Source organism: Falco biarmicus, chromosome 5 (assembly GCF_023638135.1).
Source record: "Falco biarmicus isolate bFalBia1 chromosome 5, bFalBia1.pri, whole genome shotgun sequence".
NCBI lineage: Eukaryota > Metazoa > Chordata > Aves > Falconiformes > Falconidae > Falco > Falco biarmicus.
The window spans coordinates 18,519,076-18,534,498 of record NC_079292.1 but is presented as its reverse complement, the minus strand read 5'-3'; positions in this window follow the sequence as shown (position 1 = coordinate 18,534,498).

Genomic DNA, 15,423 nt, shown 5'->3' with positions numbered 1-15,423 from the left:
AGTGTCACTGAGGGAAAAACTGGAGGCTGTCCCTTTCACAGGAAGGTGCCTCATCTCTTGCCCCTGTGTCATCATTTTTATCTTTACCTTTTTGTTCACATCGTAAGTATTTTAGAATAGGTCACTAGTTCTCTGACATACAGGATACATGCATCGCGTTGAAGAAACCATGGTTGTTTCATTCATTGCTCAATCAATGCCTGAGAGTTTACAAATATCTGTGGTTTATGGAAGGTATTTTTAAGTTTTGAGAATTGTTACAGTGTTTCTGAATTGATTTATTATCTGCACTCAGGTTTTGCAATGATTTTGCCTTTCCAGGGCCCGTATCCCAGTATTTCCACCAAAAAATTTTCATATTTATCCAGTTCTAGCTATACTGACTCTACACTTTCTAGCTGTTTGAAGGATCTGTGATCCCAGTCTGACCCTGCTGTCTCCCATCTGGGCTCTGGGTGGCCAGCAGCTCCTCTGCTGATCCATGCAAGTCCTGCCTTGCTAACCACACGTTCCCTCTTCCAGTGGCCAAGCGCTGTTGTTGGCCATCCTCGCCTGACCACTGTGCCCATGCTGCAGGGATGTAATTACCTCCCCATTCATAACAGCTGTCAGTATTCTTTTCCAGATGAAGCACTTGGAAATATTTTTGTCCTTCTTAAGCTGGAAATAGTGCTCACACTGTATTTTTCATTTTATCTCCTATCTTTGCATTTCTGCATTTGCTTTTGTAACATTTTAATGCAACTGTCTTACAATTTCCATATTTATATACATTATTTGATGGTTTATTCTGTGCCTGACTCATATGCTCTACGTTTGGACTTCTGCTTATTTACTAGCTCTGCATATAGCTCTGGGCTGATTTGTTACGGACTGTCAGAGCATTCCTATTTGAGCTCCTTCATACTCCATGGCCATGATTAATCTATCACAACATTGGTTCACATTTTAAGATTTGATCATCAGCTTGCTGTTTTGACCAGGCTGGCAATGTACTTATTTTGTACTTTTCATATGGAGTTGTAAGTACAGTCTTTAAATAAGTATAATTTGTGTGGATTGAAAATACTTTTGGACCATAGCTAGGATTTTACTTAGGTACTTCTGGGCTGTTATCATGATGGCAAAGGTCTGCTGAAGATTAAGACAGCATGCTTTGTCACTGTTAATAACATAGCTGTTCTTGCTTTGTTCCATTTTTTGTCTTCATTTAAATTTCCTAATTTCCATTTTTTGGTGTGAAAATTTCCACTTGCAAAGGACTTCCCTTTCCTAGCTAGATGCTTGGAGGTGGGGTTTTAAAACATCAGTATCGTTATATTTTGACCAATACTTGAGTTTTTCTTTTGCTTTTATATATTTGCTTGTGGATCAATGGTTGATGGGAGAGTCAGTTTCTCCTGTTAGCATTTGTACTTACCTACAGGGGCTGGCTTTAGATACTAATTTAATTGTAAAATTGTTAAAATTGAAGGCAATATTCAGGTTCTACTCCTTCTTTCATATATGGCGTTATTTTAAATTTAGGATTTACTGAAGGTAAATGTCTTAAATCCCAACATTATCTTATTTATTCAAATAACATTATACATGATAATGATTTTTATAAGGGAGATATCTTTTGTAACTTGGTTTAGTTAGATTCACTTTTAATTGGTGAAAGTTGGCGGACGTGATTTTTCTCCTCCATATTAAGTGGCCATACTTTCTTGCCTATTTATTTCACCCTCTTCTCTCTATTTCTTCCCCCCAAATTATTTCTAGTCAGTTCCAGACTGGACATAATCTCTTTCTTCTCTCTCCTAACACCTCTCTTCCCATCTTCTGAGGAGCTGGAGATGCTAAAATTGATAAGAAAGTATAAGTGGAGGGTGCAGGAAAAGAGATGAAGAGCCACCCCTCTGATTTTACTAGCTGGGGATATGGAGAAGGAAACTTTTATCAATTGAAGATTGTAGCTTGTCAGATAAGCTCAAACGCTCAAAAATAAATCATTTTAATAATTTATTTTCAATAGCAATGACTTCCACCAAACCCAAATTTTCCCATTACGTGTTCCACTGCTATTGTTTAACATGGTCTTTCCAGACTTGCAATGTCACTGCTTTTTCATTAACCCATTGGCTTGAAGTCCCCAAAACTGTTCTTCTCTTTTGCAGATCATTCTTATGGATTTTTCATACTAGGCTAGCAGTCATCGTTATTTCTTATTCACCTCAGTCTCTTCTGGAATATATAACTACCTATGGTAAACTGTAGTCCACTAATTCCATTGATTTAAGGCAAGGAGCATTTATAACAAAACCAGAACCAAAACAAACAAAAACAAAACAATAAAGAGAATAAGAAAAAGTTGGCTTAAAGTCTTTTATTACTCAAACTAATTTCTTCCATACATGACAACTCTGACAAGTTAATTTTTGTTTATTTTAATTGGAGTTTTATGTTATACAGGCACCTATGATTAATCTGTCACCCTGGACACATAAATTACACAAATTTAAAATTTAGAGCACTCACTTTAAATATAATTTCATCAAACTTCTCTAAGATATTCTCCAGCAAAAAAGCACAGCATATATTTTTACAGCTATTTCTAATATACATCCCTATTAATAGGGAGCACTAAAAAAATAAATTGAGGGCATGCTGAGCTATAAGACAAGATTGAGATGACAGGGAATTGATTTTCTATAAAGCTGAGGGATTTTATAAAAAAGTAAATAAAATCGTCAGGGAACAATTTGCAAATGAAATATGTGAAATTAGATGTCTCTACGTCACATATCGATTTGATTTTCATAAATACGTTTGCTTGTCAATACTGTAAGTGATCATTGCTCAGTCTTCTTGAAAACATCAATTAGGGTAAGACAATTATAACAACAACATCATTAGGGCTGGACCTCCTGGAATGGTGGAGCTGAGAAAATCTGGTTTTCCTGTTGGAGTTCATCTTACACATCCATGAAAAATGGGTGCAATCTATTATGTCCAACAGGCGCCGATATGGGGCTTGTTTGGGAGCCTTGTGCTGCTGAATTGTGGAGGACGAGGCTTACTCTGTGTGTTTCCAGGTCCAGAAGAAGGGCACAGCCACCCTGTCAACTCATCACACTCTCCTGCAGGGAGGGCAAGACCCAGGTTATGGCATAAACTGTACCAGGAGTAGCTCAAGAAGAGTGCTTGGTGGGAGTGATTCCTTCCCTGCTCCCTCTTTATTTTTATTGGAAGTAAACCATAACAAGAAGAACGTAATTTTGATGCAGCCATTGTGACCAATATTGACCTGTACTACAATATGTAATAATTTTTTTTGAAGTTTGGTGTGAACTAAGGATGATCTATCCATTTTGTTGTAAGAGGTTATTGAGATGTAGTTATCAGAAAAAAGAATTTTCAGCTCACTTTTTCAAAACAGATCCATTAAACAATTAAAATTAATTTCAATCTTATATTGCAGCCAGATTGTATCTATTACTTTAAGCAGTATCACCACCTTGAAGAATATGAAGCAGGAGACAGATTGGTGTGGAACAGACATGGATCTTTATTTCTTTAGTAACAAAGTAATTTGCAGCACTCTAGCTGCTGCTGACAGAGAATAGGTAAGTCATAAAGTGCAGTTAGGTGATAAATTTATGTATAAAGTACCTTAGCCACTTTCTTCTTCTCTGCTCACTAATCCTTCTCCCACAGGAGTTATTCTAATTTTAATCCACCAAGCAGATAGGTAGGTGGTATGCAGGGTGGATGAGAATGAATCCTTGTCTTCTGCAAATGTAGTATTTTCTGCCCAAACATTCCAATCTAAGGCACAGCATGAATGTGGTTCAGTTCAATCTGACATTTAAAATAAAAAGTTTACAACCATGAAGATACTGGTTTTTTGTCCTGCAACTCTGCAAGACCTATATCCCTTCATAATATGTACTTTATCACTTTCTCACTTTGAGTCACAGAAAATCTTGATAAAATGTCTATTAAAGCTCAGATACCTTAAAGATTCTTTAGGTTTTTGTTAGTTGACTTTTGCTGCTTTATGCAGTTGAGTTCCTGGCAAGGGAGACACATATCTTTGTAAGACAAGAGTTAGAAATCAACTGTTTCAAGCAGCTCTTTCAACCCCCCTGAAACATTATTAGAATACTTTTTCTCAAATTTCTGATGCACCTCATGCATACCCAACACATGCTACCATAATATCTTCATCAACATTACTGTGTTGCATGACAGCTAAGAAAGTCATGATACACTGCTTTTTCTCTGGGAGAAGGAAACAAAAAATGGAAAGGAAGAATGAGAAGTCCCAGACAGAAATTGTTCTGTCTTATAATGTTCAAAAAAGTGCCATTATGTACATCTAGAGAGCATAACTTTCATACCTGACCGTTTCAACTGCTGAACTGTTGAATCCCAAAGGCATTTGTATTTATAGGATTTGTAACTTCAAAGAGATTTGGAACGTCTGAAAAATAAGCTTTATAAAATAACTCTTGCAACACTAGGCTATTGTGTTACAAATTGGTTCAAAACATATTCAGAAGACAGTGCTCTTGTACATCGTGGTCTCTGAATAGGTTAGTCACTGCCTCTTCCATCTAGTTTATGGTTGCAAGCAAATCCAAGATCTCAGCAGAGCAAAGGGAGTCATCTTGTAGTCAATTTCTGGTTTGCATTAGGAAACCATAAATGCTGTTAATCACTACTCAGCTGCTTGATCCAGATTGTCAGGGACTTGGAGTGAAATACTGAACTATGTATGAATTTCTGGTAGATACTGGATAGCAATTCTACATTGGCTTCTGGGCAAAAACCAATTGTAAAATCCTGCAAAGGGACTCCTCTGTCTCAGAACTGTCACCAAAAAACAGGAGGAATTCTGTTTTCCTGAAAAGGCTTTTTCCTTCCCCCAGTTTTGTCATTGAAATATGTATCACTAATGTATAGATAATGAAAGAACTAGATGTGGTTTAGGCTGTATGTAAGGCAAAGATTTACAGCTGATGTCAGACAGTGTGGCTTTCCTTTCCACAGCTCTAGCACTAAACCACTACGTACACGTGATCATTTTATGAAATACATGTATGCTGTTTGGTTAAGAATAATGTCAAGCAGATCAAAATCTTCTAAAAAAGATTTTAAATCCCACCTCAGTGCCTTGCTGATGAGTGAAGTCATGCTAGAGTTCAGTCTTCTAGTGTGATAACTTTGGTGATAACGTAAGAACAGTAGTTCTCTGGTGAGAATAAAATTAACTGAAGGGAGAATAGGAGTTTAGGCAGCTGCTTGAGCAGCTTCACAGCTGTCTGCAGAACCATTAAAAGCGTGGCCATGAGGTTTGTCACCCTGCATGTGTGTGCATTTGTCACTGAAATACATGTGTGTGACCATGCTGCCTCCTACAAAATGGGGAGTCCTTCAGTGTTGCAAGTCAGTTTCTCACACGAAGAGAAATCAATTGTATGATAGCTCTCCCTGTAAATAATTTAAATGATTTATTGCTGTAATATACTCTATCTGAACATAAATAGTTACTAAAAGCACCCAGCCAGTCCTTTTTTTCCAGGAATCCTGACATGAGCCTGGCTATCTAATGCCAAGAAATTGTTTTCTACAGCAAGAGCCAGCCGGAGAGGATGATGATAAAGAAACTTCCCTGTGGCTGAGTTTCCCCAGGCAGAGGGCTGGGATTGTATGGATTTTCTTATATGCAACACTCCTGTGCCAAAAAAATTCATTCCCAAGGTGTTGTCAGCACCAACTGTGCTAGCAACTAAAGAGGGTTGGGATCTAGGCTGGAGAAATACCCTCAGGAGCAGAGAGTGGGCCTTGCTCTTCTAGCAGTGATTTATTGGCACAAAGTTGGATTTTCTGACCATGTACTTCCAGATCACAGTCACAGTCCTCCTGGGACAGTGCACGTACAGCAAGGGGGATCCTGAGTAACTGGTCTGGCCAGACAGAGAAAACACTTAGACAGAGGCAGCAAGATGAAGGGCTGTCTAGGGGGAGATGGCAAAAAGATGGAGGAAGAGAGAATTTAGAGGTTAATAGGAAGGAGAGAGGAGAGAGAAGAGAAAACAGGAGCTGCTGCAGTACTAGTGCATCTCTGCTTTGCATTCTTTTCAACCTGTTTCCTAAAGGCCATCCTACAGCCAGCCATCCCCATCTACCTTCCCACCTGGTGCCAAAGCAGGACTCTTCAATTTCTCTTGCAACTGCAATCAGAATAATTTTTGCACTGTTATCTTTGCACTATTTTATTATTGGGTGCAACTTCAAGCCAGAGTTAGCCACCCCACTGAGAGCTGTACCCCCACCCCCACCTCCTGTGCCCCAACCAGTGCCTCCCCTGCAGCACGCCGTCTTGTGGTCCCCACCTCTGCTGGACAAGTGGCATCCTCCTGCTGCAGGATACAATGCAGCTGAATTTCGGCAGTGTTCTGTACATCTTGGCCTCCTCTGTCCTCATTCATGCAGGAATGTATTGTGTTTGTGAAGACACAAAGGAAAAGCACGTTTGAAAGCTTCTGCTTTCAAGTGATTTTCAGTACGGTGACGTACGACACCAAGAAGGACAAACAGATGTATTTCCATGGCTGAGCATAATGTGTATATTGCTTGTAGACCAGCTTCATTGAACTCAGGAACAATATGTTTGCCTTTCAGGCAAATGTGGCATTTAGGTATGAAAAATAAAGATACTATATCCATACCGCTAGTACAGTAGACAACTTTATCACTTTTTCTGATTATACTGTCATCTGGAGGAAAAATATAACTCTGCATCATTAATCACATCATAAGTCAAATTCTAAATGAAATGTTCATTAAACTTTGTTATCATTCTGCAGCTGGATAGCCTTTGTGTTTCTGTAACTCACACTTTCTTACAGTTTGTAATAATTCCTTCAGAGTAAAATTTCTGAAGAAGAAATATGCTGAGATGTAAAACTGTAGCTTTGCTTTGATCAAAAGTTCCAACTGTGGACTGCCAGAAACCTCCTGAAAAACAAATTTATCTTTATAGTCCACACTAGGTGCAGAGTAGTGAAACATCAAATCACTAACAACTGTTTTATTAATTTTAATGTGATAAAGTCAATTTTATTATTCTAATTTGAAATCATTACAGTGATTCTCTCTGAATTCCCTCTGAATCTTCTTCTTCATAAGACTTACTAGCAAATGTGCCAACCTCTTTCATTAGCACAAATTAGAGCAAATGCAAGGATTTGTACTTCAATAAATTTTCATGGATGCATGAAATTGCATGGCCAATAATTGTAGCTAGCTCAGTTATTTCGGTGATTATACTGTGTGCAGAGGAAATTAAACCATTGCAAACTCCAATCTTGACAGTTTTGCACAAGCAAAGCAGGATCCTGCTATGCTCAAATGACAGCCCTCAAGAGAAAAACTTTGGTAATTTTATTTTTATGATCTGTGACTCTGGACCTCATACATCATGCTGGGGCCCGAGCTCCGTTCTGGCACAGATTTCCAAGAGGCACTGCCTCTTATCTTTGTAAAACCATGACTCATTGAGTGACCATTAAAGTCCTACAATAGTTTTTATAAAGCTGGGATTTCTACAGCCTCGGGTAGTATATTTTCCATCTGTTCTCCCAAGTTTTTGAGCAGGGTATTGCTCTTTGCCCTGCATCGTTGCTGGTTGCATACTGCTGATACAAACAGCTGCTGCGTTCCACTAGAGAGCTCCTCTTTTATTGCAATATGACTGAAACACAAATCTTTACAATTAACAAACAAATCTGAATAACAAGGAACCAACAGATGAAAACACACAAATTAGCCAGACAAATAAGTGCAAGCAGGGACTTCAAACCCACTGCACAGAAGCAACTAAACCTGCTCACTCAACACATGCCAGACTCAGGTTTGGAGCTGGGAAGTTCCTATGTGCAAAATGCTGGTTCACTGGCCAAGCCCAGCTTTGTCAGACATATTTCTGCAGCAACCCCCGCTCTGTCTTGTGTCACAAACCAGCCAGTTACCTCACCATCTGCCTGCATGCTAACCTGTTAGCCAGGCAGAGCAACTTGGGTGGGCAACGAGTGATGCTCACATGTATCCTGGTGTTTCTGGACTGCTGGGGGTGTTACCAGTAGCTACAGACACAGTCCCAAACACAACCTGGAACGGTCTCAAGCATTCTGTAATTATTCCTCTTGCCTGCAGCTCAAGTTGGGGACACAGTATGTAGGTACTGATAATGAACCAGTTAGTCAAATCTCTGATGCAAATGATGGTTATAGAGAAAAGCACTATCGGAGAGAAGAAAAAGCAAACCTCAAAGTAAAAAAAAAAAAAGGATACCCAACAAATAGAAGGTGTTAAGTGTCAGGGAAGCATTCCTTCATCCCAAAACACTGACTGAATGCCATAGGTTTCAGCCTACCTAATTACCTTACCCTTAACTGCCTGACAGGATGGCAAATGTCACAGGATACTACATGCCCCCAGTGACCTCAGTTATCTCCAGATGTCCAGGGAGAGAATAAAATCAGAGGCTATGGTGTAAGGAGTGTGTATGGCTGATTCTGATGTGGGGGCTGAGAGTCCGCAGGAAGGATCGCTGGGGACAGGTTTAGTGAGCCAGCAATGAGGAGATGGAACCAGGGGGGCTGGGGGAATGAAAAAGGCAGAAATAGAGGAAAGTGATGCAAGGAGAGTAGATACGTGCTGGTCCACTGGGTTTATGACATGTGCTAGACAGCCCCATTTTCCAAAATATCCAGCCTTTCCTTTCCTAGGCCACACCATTAGGGAGAGTGAAAATTAAGTTGTCAGTACTGTTTATTGTGTCCCATTCATTCAAAAACTATCTAGTGCAAGGGGCAAGCACCGCACCTGGATTATCCTAACTCCTGGGGAATGTCTGCACCATCATGCCTGCGTATATTGTACACTTCCTTCTGTATCCGGTATCATGGTCCTTGCTGAAATACATTTTTTTTAAAAGCAGAACAATATTTTCTTCAAAAATTATAAGCAGGTGTAAATGAAGGTATGTAAAAAGTAGTATCTTGAAAGGAAATGTTTTGTGCAAATCTACTTTCACAAGTGCCCAAAAATCTAATTTTCATTGCAATAACTTAGCATTTTGCTCAGATGAGGCTCCTGTACAGCAACTCTACAATGGTAAATGAACCTTTATACTATCTATAAGTGATTTATTGTCTCCACGCTGATGCTACATTTTATAATGGATGGATTTAGGATTAAAATAAGGTTATGTCTAATTACCATCAGTGCTTGGCATAAGTACCAGTTTGTTCCACCCCTGTACATCAAAACCAGTTTTTAAAAATGTAATTAATACCTGTCTCATTATTAACTGCTAACACTGATATCAAAGGAAACAAACACAGAGTTAAGATGAAAAGATATTCTGCAATGGTTTCATTAATGTTTGTTTTTCTTGTCTGTGGTCCAAAGCCTAAAGGACTTCCTGAAAGATGACTTTGCCAGAATATAGAACAAACGTCTCAGTATTTGACCTTAATGACCATGGCCTTCATAATTACAGGTAATTAGCCATGTAATTGAGACTTATCTTTCAGAAAGCAACGTCAGTACTTCTAGGAGATCTTGTCTTCAGCAACCTGTTCTCCAATTTTGTTGTGAGACTGCAAGTCACACTGAGTGCTGATATCCAGTCTTTTAAGCATGTAATGGTAGAAACCAAGTAGCATGATCAAGTCTTCTCTGTAAGTGCTAGAACCTGCAGTGTTCGTTCCATTGAGATCTTTGTAGGTCTTGGTCCCACTCTGGGTTTCTTCCTCTTCTGTATAATCCCTTTAAAGTTTACTGCTGTCATCCTAATGCTGCTAATTTGAGTGGAAGAAGGTAAGACACTGTACTTGACAGTACACTCGTCCCATTCAGGCTGTTTCTATAACGATAAGCATACTGAGAGTCCTGACCTAGAGTAGATCTGGGAACTATCAAACAAATATATTTTTTAAAAAACCCAAATAATAAGAAGTGGGCTCCATCACCATGTGTTTCAGTTTTCTTCTGATAGTCAATCTTCTTTCATGTTAATTCAAGGATCCTGCTGTTTTAACTTTCTGAAATTACATATTCAAACTTATCTTCTGTTACTGCATATTTGTTCCCTACATGTCTGCAGGAGATCTGTACGTGGAGTGAATGATATTTGCAACAAAAAGGAGATGCACAGCATGGATTAGGGAAGATCATTTTCATTTGGAAATTTTATTTCTAACAGAGCCTGCAGTAATTGTAAGCTTTGTAGATAAGTTTATAAAAATTTGAATTCAAGACCAATGCATATCACTCTGTTGATGATAAGAATTCTGTAGCACTTGCCTCCCACACTAGAAAATTCAATGGGGCCCTTTTGGTACCAGCTGAAAGGCTTCAATAAATTTTATAATGGAAAATATACAGAAACAGGGGTTAACACCACAAAAAGGTTTTCGATTTTTCAAGATATAAGGCCTGTCAATACCACAGATGAAAGAGAACAAATGTAACAACAGGTGGGACTGATTTGTCCTAACACAAGCAGTTAGGGGATGGATACAGTTCATGTTTGTGTGAAGTCAAGCATCTACGTAAAAGGGAACAATTCAGTTGCCAAAACTTTAGGATCTGCTACTGCCTGAGGTGCCTGGGGTTATTCCACACAGTTTCTTGCTGCCTCTCCAGAAGGACACAAGTCTTCTGTAAACAATGTGTCCTCCTGTCATTCATACATCGAAATTTTTGACAACCTAGGACATGTCAGAAAACATCAAGTACCCATTTTTCAGGGACCTGAATTTCACTTAGATGTACACAGTGGAGCTAAATGCCCAAATTTCCATTGCAGTCAAAGGAGAGTTGGTCAATGCAGTCAATGAGGCTTGGAAATTAACTTGAGTGTCTGATCAAGAGATGTTGAATTTGGGGTGAACTGAACCTCTCTTGTGGCTCCACTGGATGCATTAACCTCACTTCTAAAGACTAGCATAGGACGTGACATAGCTAGTACACATGTAAACACCTGCATTACAGACACCTTGATTTGGAAGTCTTGATCTGGACTAAAGTCTGATCTATATTCAATGTGTTCAACAGAAAGGGGTCAGTTCAGCTACATTTATCAGGTGAATTGGCCTCTAGAAGGGCATACCCTGTGACCCACAAAGGCTCCAGACACTAACTTTTAGACATCTAAGGTCAGATAGCATTAATCTATTTACATTCATGATTTGGAAAGTTAAGAAGATAACACTGGGAAAAAAATGGAAAAATACTCTGGGAGAACCAAAGTGGTTTTCCTTCTGTTGTAGAGCTGAGGATGGCAACATGGATAGAGACTATTTCTGAGGAGGAAGTGCCCGGCAGTAGTGGATTTAGCTCTGGTCGGCGCTAAGGGCCTTGTTAGCTGAGGGTAGAATCAGACTTACGGCCTATTTATTGCTGCAGAACTGTGTTCATTTATGGTGTGGTGACAAATAGATTGTACTCCTTTCCCAAGACTTACCACCATCTACCACCTGTTTGCAGTCTGTTTTCCCAAGATTATTCTTGTCTTAGTGATTTTAAACCATTTCTGCTTGTGAGTGATCATCAGACAAAGTGATTTACAGCAGCCTTTACCCAGATCATAGTACATTGCCATAGATCCCTTGTCAAGGCTTCTTGACCTTTCTTTATTTACAGTTTCTAGAGTTGAAGGATTACTTACATGTACATTTTTGAGATAAGGACCTTGGCAATTTCATTCACACACTACTAACTTTATTGAATTGTCCTCTTTGCCCTGGTGTACAGCCTATGCTATGAGAAAGACATGGATTTCTGATGGCAAGATGCAGTTACCCTGTTTTTTCTGAACTAAAACCTGTGTGCTTCCAGATTCCTAAAGAAAACTCATCTTAAAGTTTGTCATCCAGCCCTAGCTCTTGGGCACTTTGCCACCTGAAAGCAGTAGACCTTCATTGGGCTGAAGTCAGCATGCTCCTACTGCAGAAGCCTCAGGCATGGTGGTTTATGTTCAGAGATGATCTGATTTAGCCTTTGTAACCTTTGGCACTGTAATTCTGCCCTTCTCTGAGCCCTACCACCATGCGGCACTCCCTAAAAACCTGTAAGAACAATTTTCAAGCAAGGCAGAGGAAACATCCGTATAAAGATCTTCATGAGAAATACATTCAGGGTTCCTTAAAAAGCATCTGTCATTGCCCCTGCCTCTGAGACACAGCCTGGGTGGAAATTGAAGAAGCATCCATGCTTTCATTTCCTCTTCTTATTTTGACTGAGCATGTACTATTCACATTGCTATCGCTTTTAATTCAGCAGCTAAGCTGAACAGGCTGAGGTTTATGTTCTACTGCATAGCGCGGGCATGAAGGGGTACAGAGCCGCACAGTGCAAGGGAGCACACTCTCACTCAAAGGCAGCAGCAAACTGCTCTGTCTAGAAACAAATGGGGTCACAGCTCCTTCCCTTGGAAGCAAAGGAGAAGAATTTACGACAGACCTTGAAACAATGCAACTTAATTCTCCCCTTCTCTGCAGTGAGCCCTGCCCATTGCAGTGGCTGATGTTAAGCTGAGTAAAGACCCAGTACATTGCCTGCCAACCGTCACATACTGCCAGCTCCTAAATGACCCCCAAAGGGAGGCACAGCCAAATCAGAGGTACTTAAAATCTTGCTCATATTAATTCGGTGATAAGATACTAGATATCAGTATTAGACATCACTTCATTGATATCTATATACACCTAAATCAACAGAGTCCCTCTGGGCAAATTTTTTTCATGGTAATACCACATTTTTTATTATTGCACTATTTACATATTTATTTATTGAACTGAATCTCCACCCTTTTGCCCATATCCAGTCCCTGTTGTTTCCCATTTAAAAGTATGAGTAAATGCAAGAAGAGTGTAATATTAATCTGAAAAAAGGTACAGATTTGTATCACTTTTTTAGACAGGACCCAAAGCCTACCCTAACAGATTAATAATCTATCACAGTAACGTTGGCTGAAAGTAAGTGAGAGAAGAAAGACTGAACAAGGATGCTGACCTGTAATGTTAGCCTGTGAGCACAGAAGCACGTGTAAGTATATAGTATAATCATCTTAAGAGCATCTGTCATGCTATACTTTGGAAGTTTGGAAGGGCAGGCTATAAAGGATTTGTTTTGCTGGTTTGCAAGAAAAAAAAAAAAAAAAGTTAATTCTTTAACAGTCAGCAGATTTCTTTAAAAAACTTCCCAAGGAGAAAGCAGATGCTGAGTAGCACAAAATTAATCTTGTAACATAGTAGCTATAAAATACAGTAACACAAATCAATATTGCAGCCCTACACTATCAGCTGCTGAGCATAGAAATAGTCAGCTGTATTGTGTAGGACATATGCTCTGCTCTCTGGTTTTTCACCATGGATTTCTTTTTTAGGTCCTGAGTCAGTGCCTGTTGGAACCAGTGACAGAAACGTGGCTTTGGATCAAGCCCTCAACCGTAGATTTATACTGACCAGTAACTGAGAAATACTGCAGTTGAGTCAGTGCTGCAGCAGAGTGTTGCTGGTTATGTTATCCTCTGCTGGAGCCAAATTGCTCTGTGTTAGAGGAAAGCCAATCACTTTTGAACTGTATAATTTTAACACAGCAAAATCTGACCCTGTAAGTGTAAAACTGCACATGGCAATTACTCGGTTCTGCAGGAAATGAACTCACTGTGTATTTAACGCTTCTGTCCAACAGCAATTAGGTTACTTTTATAGCCGAATGTGTAGCTCCTAATGCAGCAAAACCACTGCCTGTAACAGCCATAGCTTACAACTTCAGCTGCAGAAATACAGGCTCTTTCTGGCGACACAGTCATTAGCTCTTTTGCAGTTGACTGCAAAAGCAGCCCACGTTTGCGGCAGCTCAGCTCACTGTGCCAAAGCTCAGGGAACGGTAATTCGTTGCATGAATATTCTGTCCTCAAACCCTGCTTCTCACTTTGATTCACAGGCAGCCTTCCTCAGCTCCCATGTTCAGCAGGTGAAAGCATGGAACAGGTGTTCAGCACTGCAAATGAAACTGCAGCCCAGACAGCAGCGTCTCTTCCTTGAACCATTCATCTCTGAAGGCTGATATCTGCAATAAGAAAACGTGGTGGCTAAATGCGACTGAAAAATGGGCTAGTAGGATTCAGTCAAGTCAGTCCCTTTGGCCCTGGCCACAAAGCCTGCTCCCCTCAAAAGCATCTCCCACTCTGCCCTCTAAATGTCTCCGTTATCTTCTACACCGTGTGAGGGTCTGCTGTACCCTTCAGCTCCTGACATGTTGCAGGATGACCCAGCAAAGCAGTTGTACAACATTGAAGTACAATTAAACAAAGCTTAATCTCTTGACTGCTGAAAGTGATCGTTGCCAATGAGCCTGGCCACAGACTTTCATGATAATAAAAGTGCTACGCACAGCACAGTAGGTCAAACCACATCATCTCTTCCAATATTCCTCTTTGATTCTTTTCTAGTGAACAAGGATCTGATGTAAACGTTTTTCAAAAGTTATGTTTCCATTGATATCCACACATCCTGGGATCTTAGGTGTCTCTTCTGCAAGCTGCTTTCATTCAGACCTCACACTGGACAGGGGCAATATGCGTTGCTGTTACCACCCCTTGGGAGGACACCTGTAGCATCTTGCTTCATCTACCTCCACAGCTGGTGAGGTAGAACTGCCCCAGTGAAGCAATCTGCTCGGTTTGAATCAATCATTTATTCTCTCTGATGCCTCACTCTCTGCCTTGCCATTTTATCTTTGCTGTGTCATACCTTTCCCGTACAAAGCCTTTTCTAATAAACTGGTAAAGCTAAACGTTAAATGGAAAAATATATAAAGCTTATATAATGAATCTCCTTAATCAGCATCTGCTGATGAGTTTTATATTTTATGACACTTTCTCAGTTTATATTTACTTACCATACCTATAAAAATGGCAGCAAATCCCATAAACTGTTCAGCGCATAGATGAGAGTTGTTGTGAATTCCAAGATGCAGCTCCTGATTACACAGCACACAGAACAATGAAGAACACATAAGTAACTCACTACAAAATGGGAGCCATACTTGGGCACATATTTTTTGTTCTTTGTATCAGTAATATGTAAAGGCAATTATGTTGATTGGTGCTTTATCAAGCACTCTGGCAAGAAGATGCAGAGACGGTGGAAGAGACATGCTTCATTTCCTTGCCAGTACCTGACTTCTAAGACATTTCAGACACAGAAAGAACTTTAAAAATATTCTCTTTGATTTTCCCTGTGGCCCATTATAGTGCCAGATCTCTGAAAATAATGGATTTTATAGTTCAGTGGCTCAACATGGGGAGAAAAGAAATAGTTTAGGTTGATACCATTTTTCCTAAGGCTTCACAGA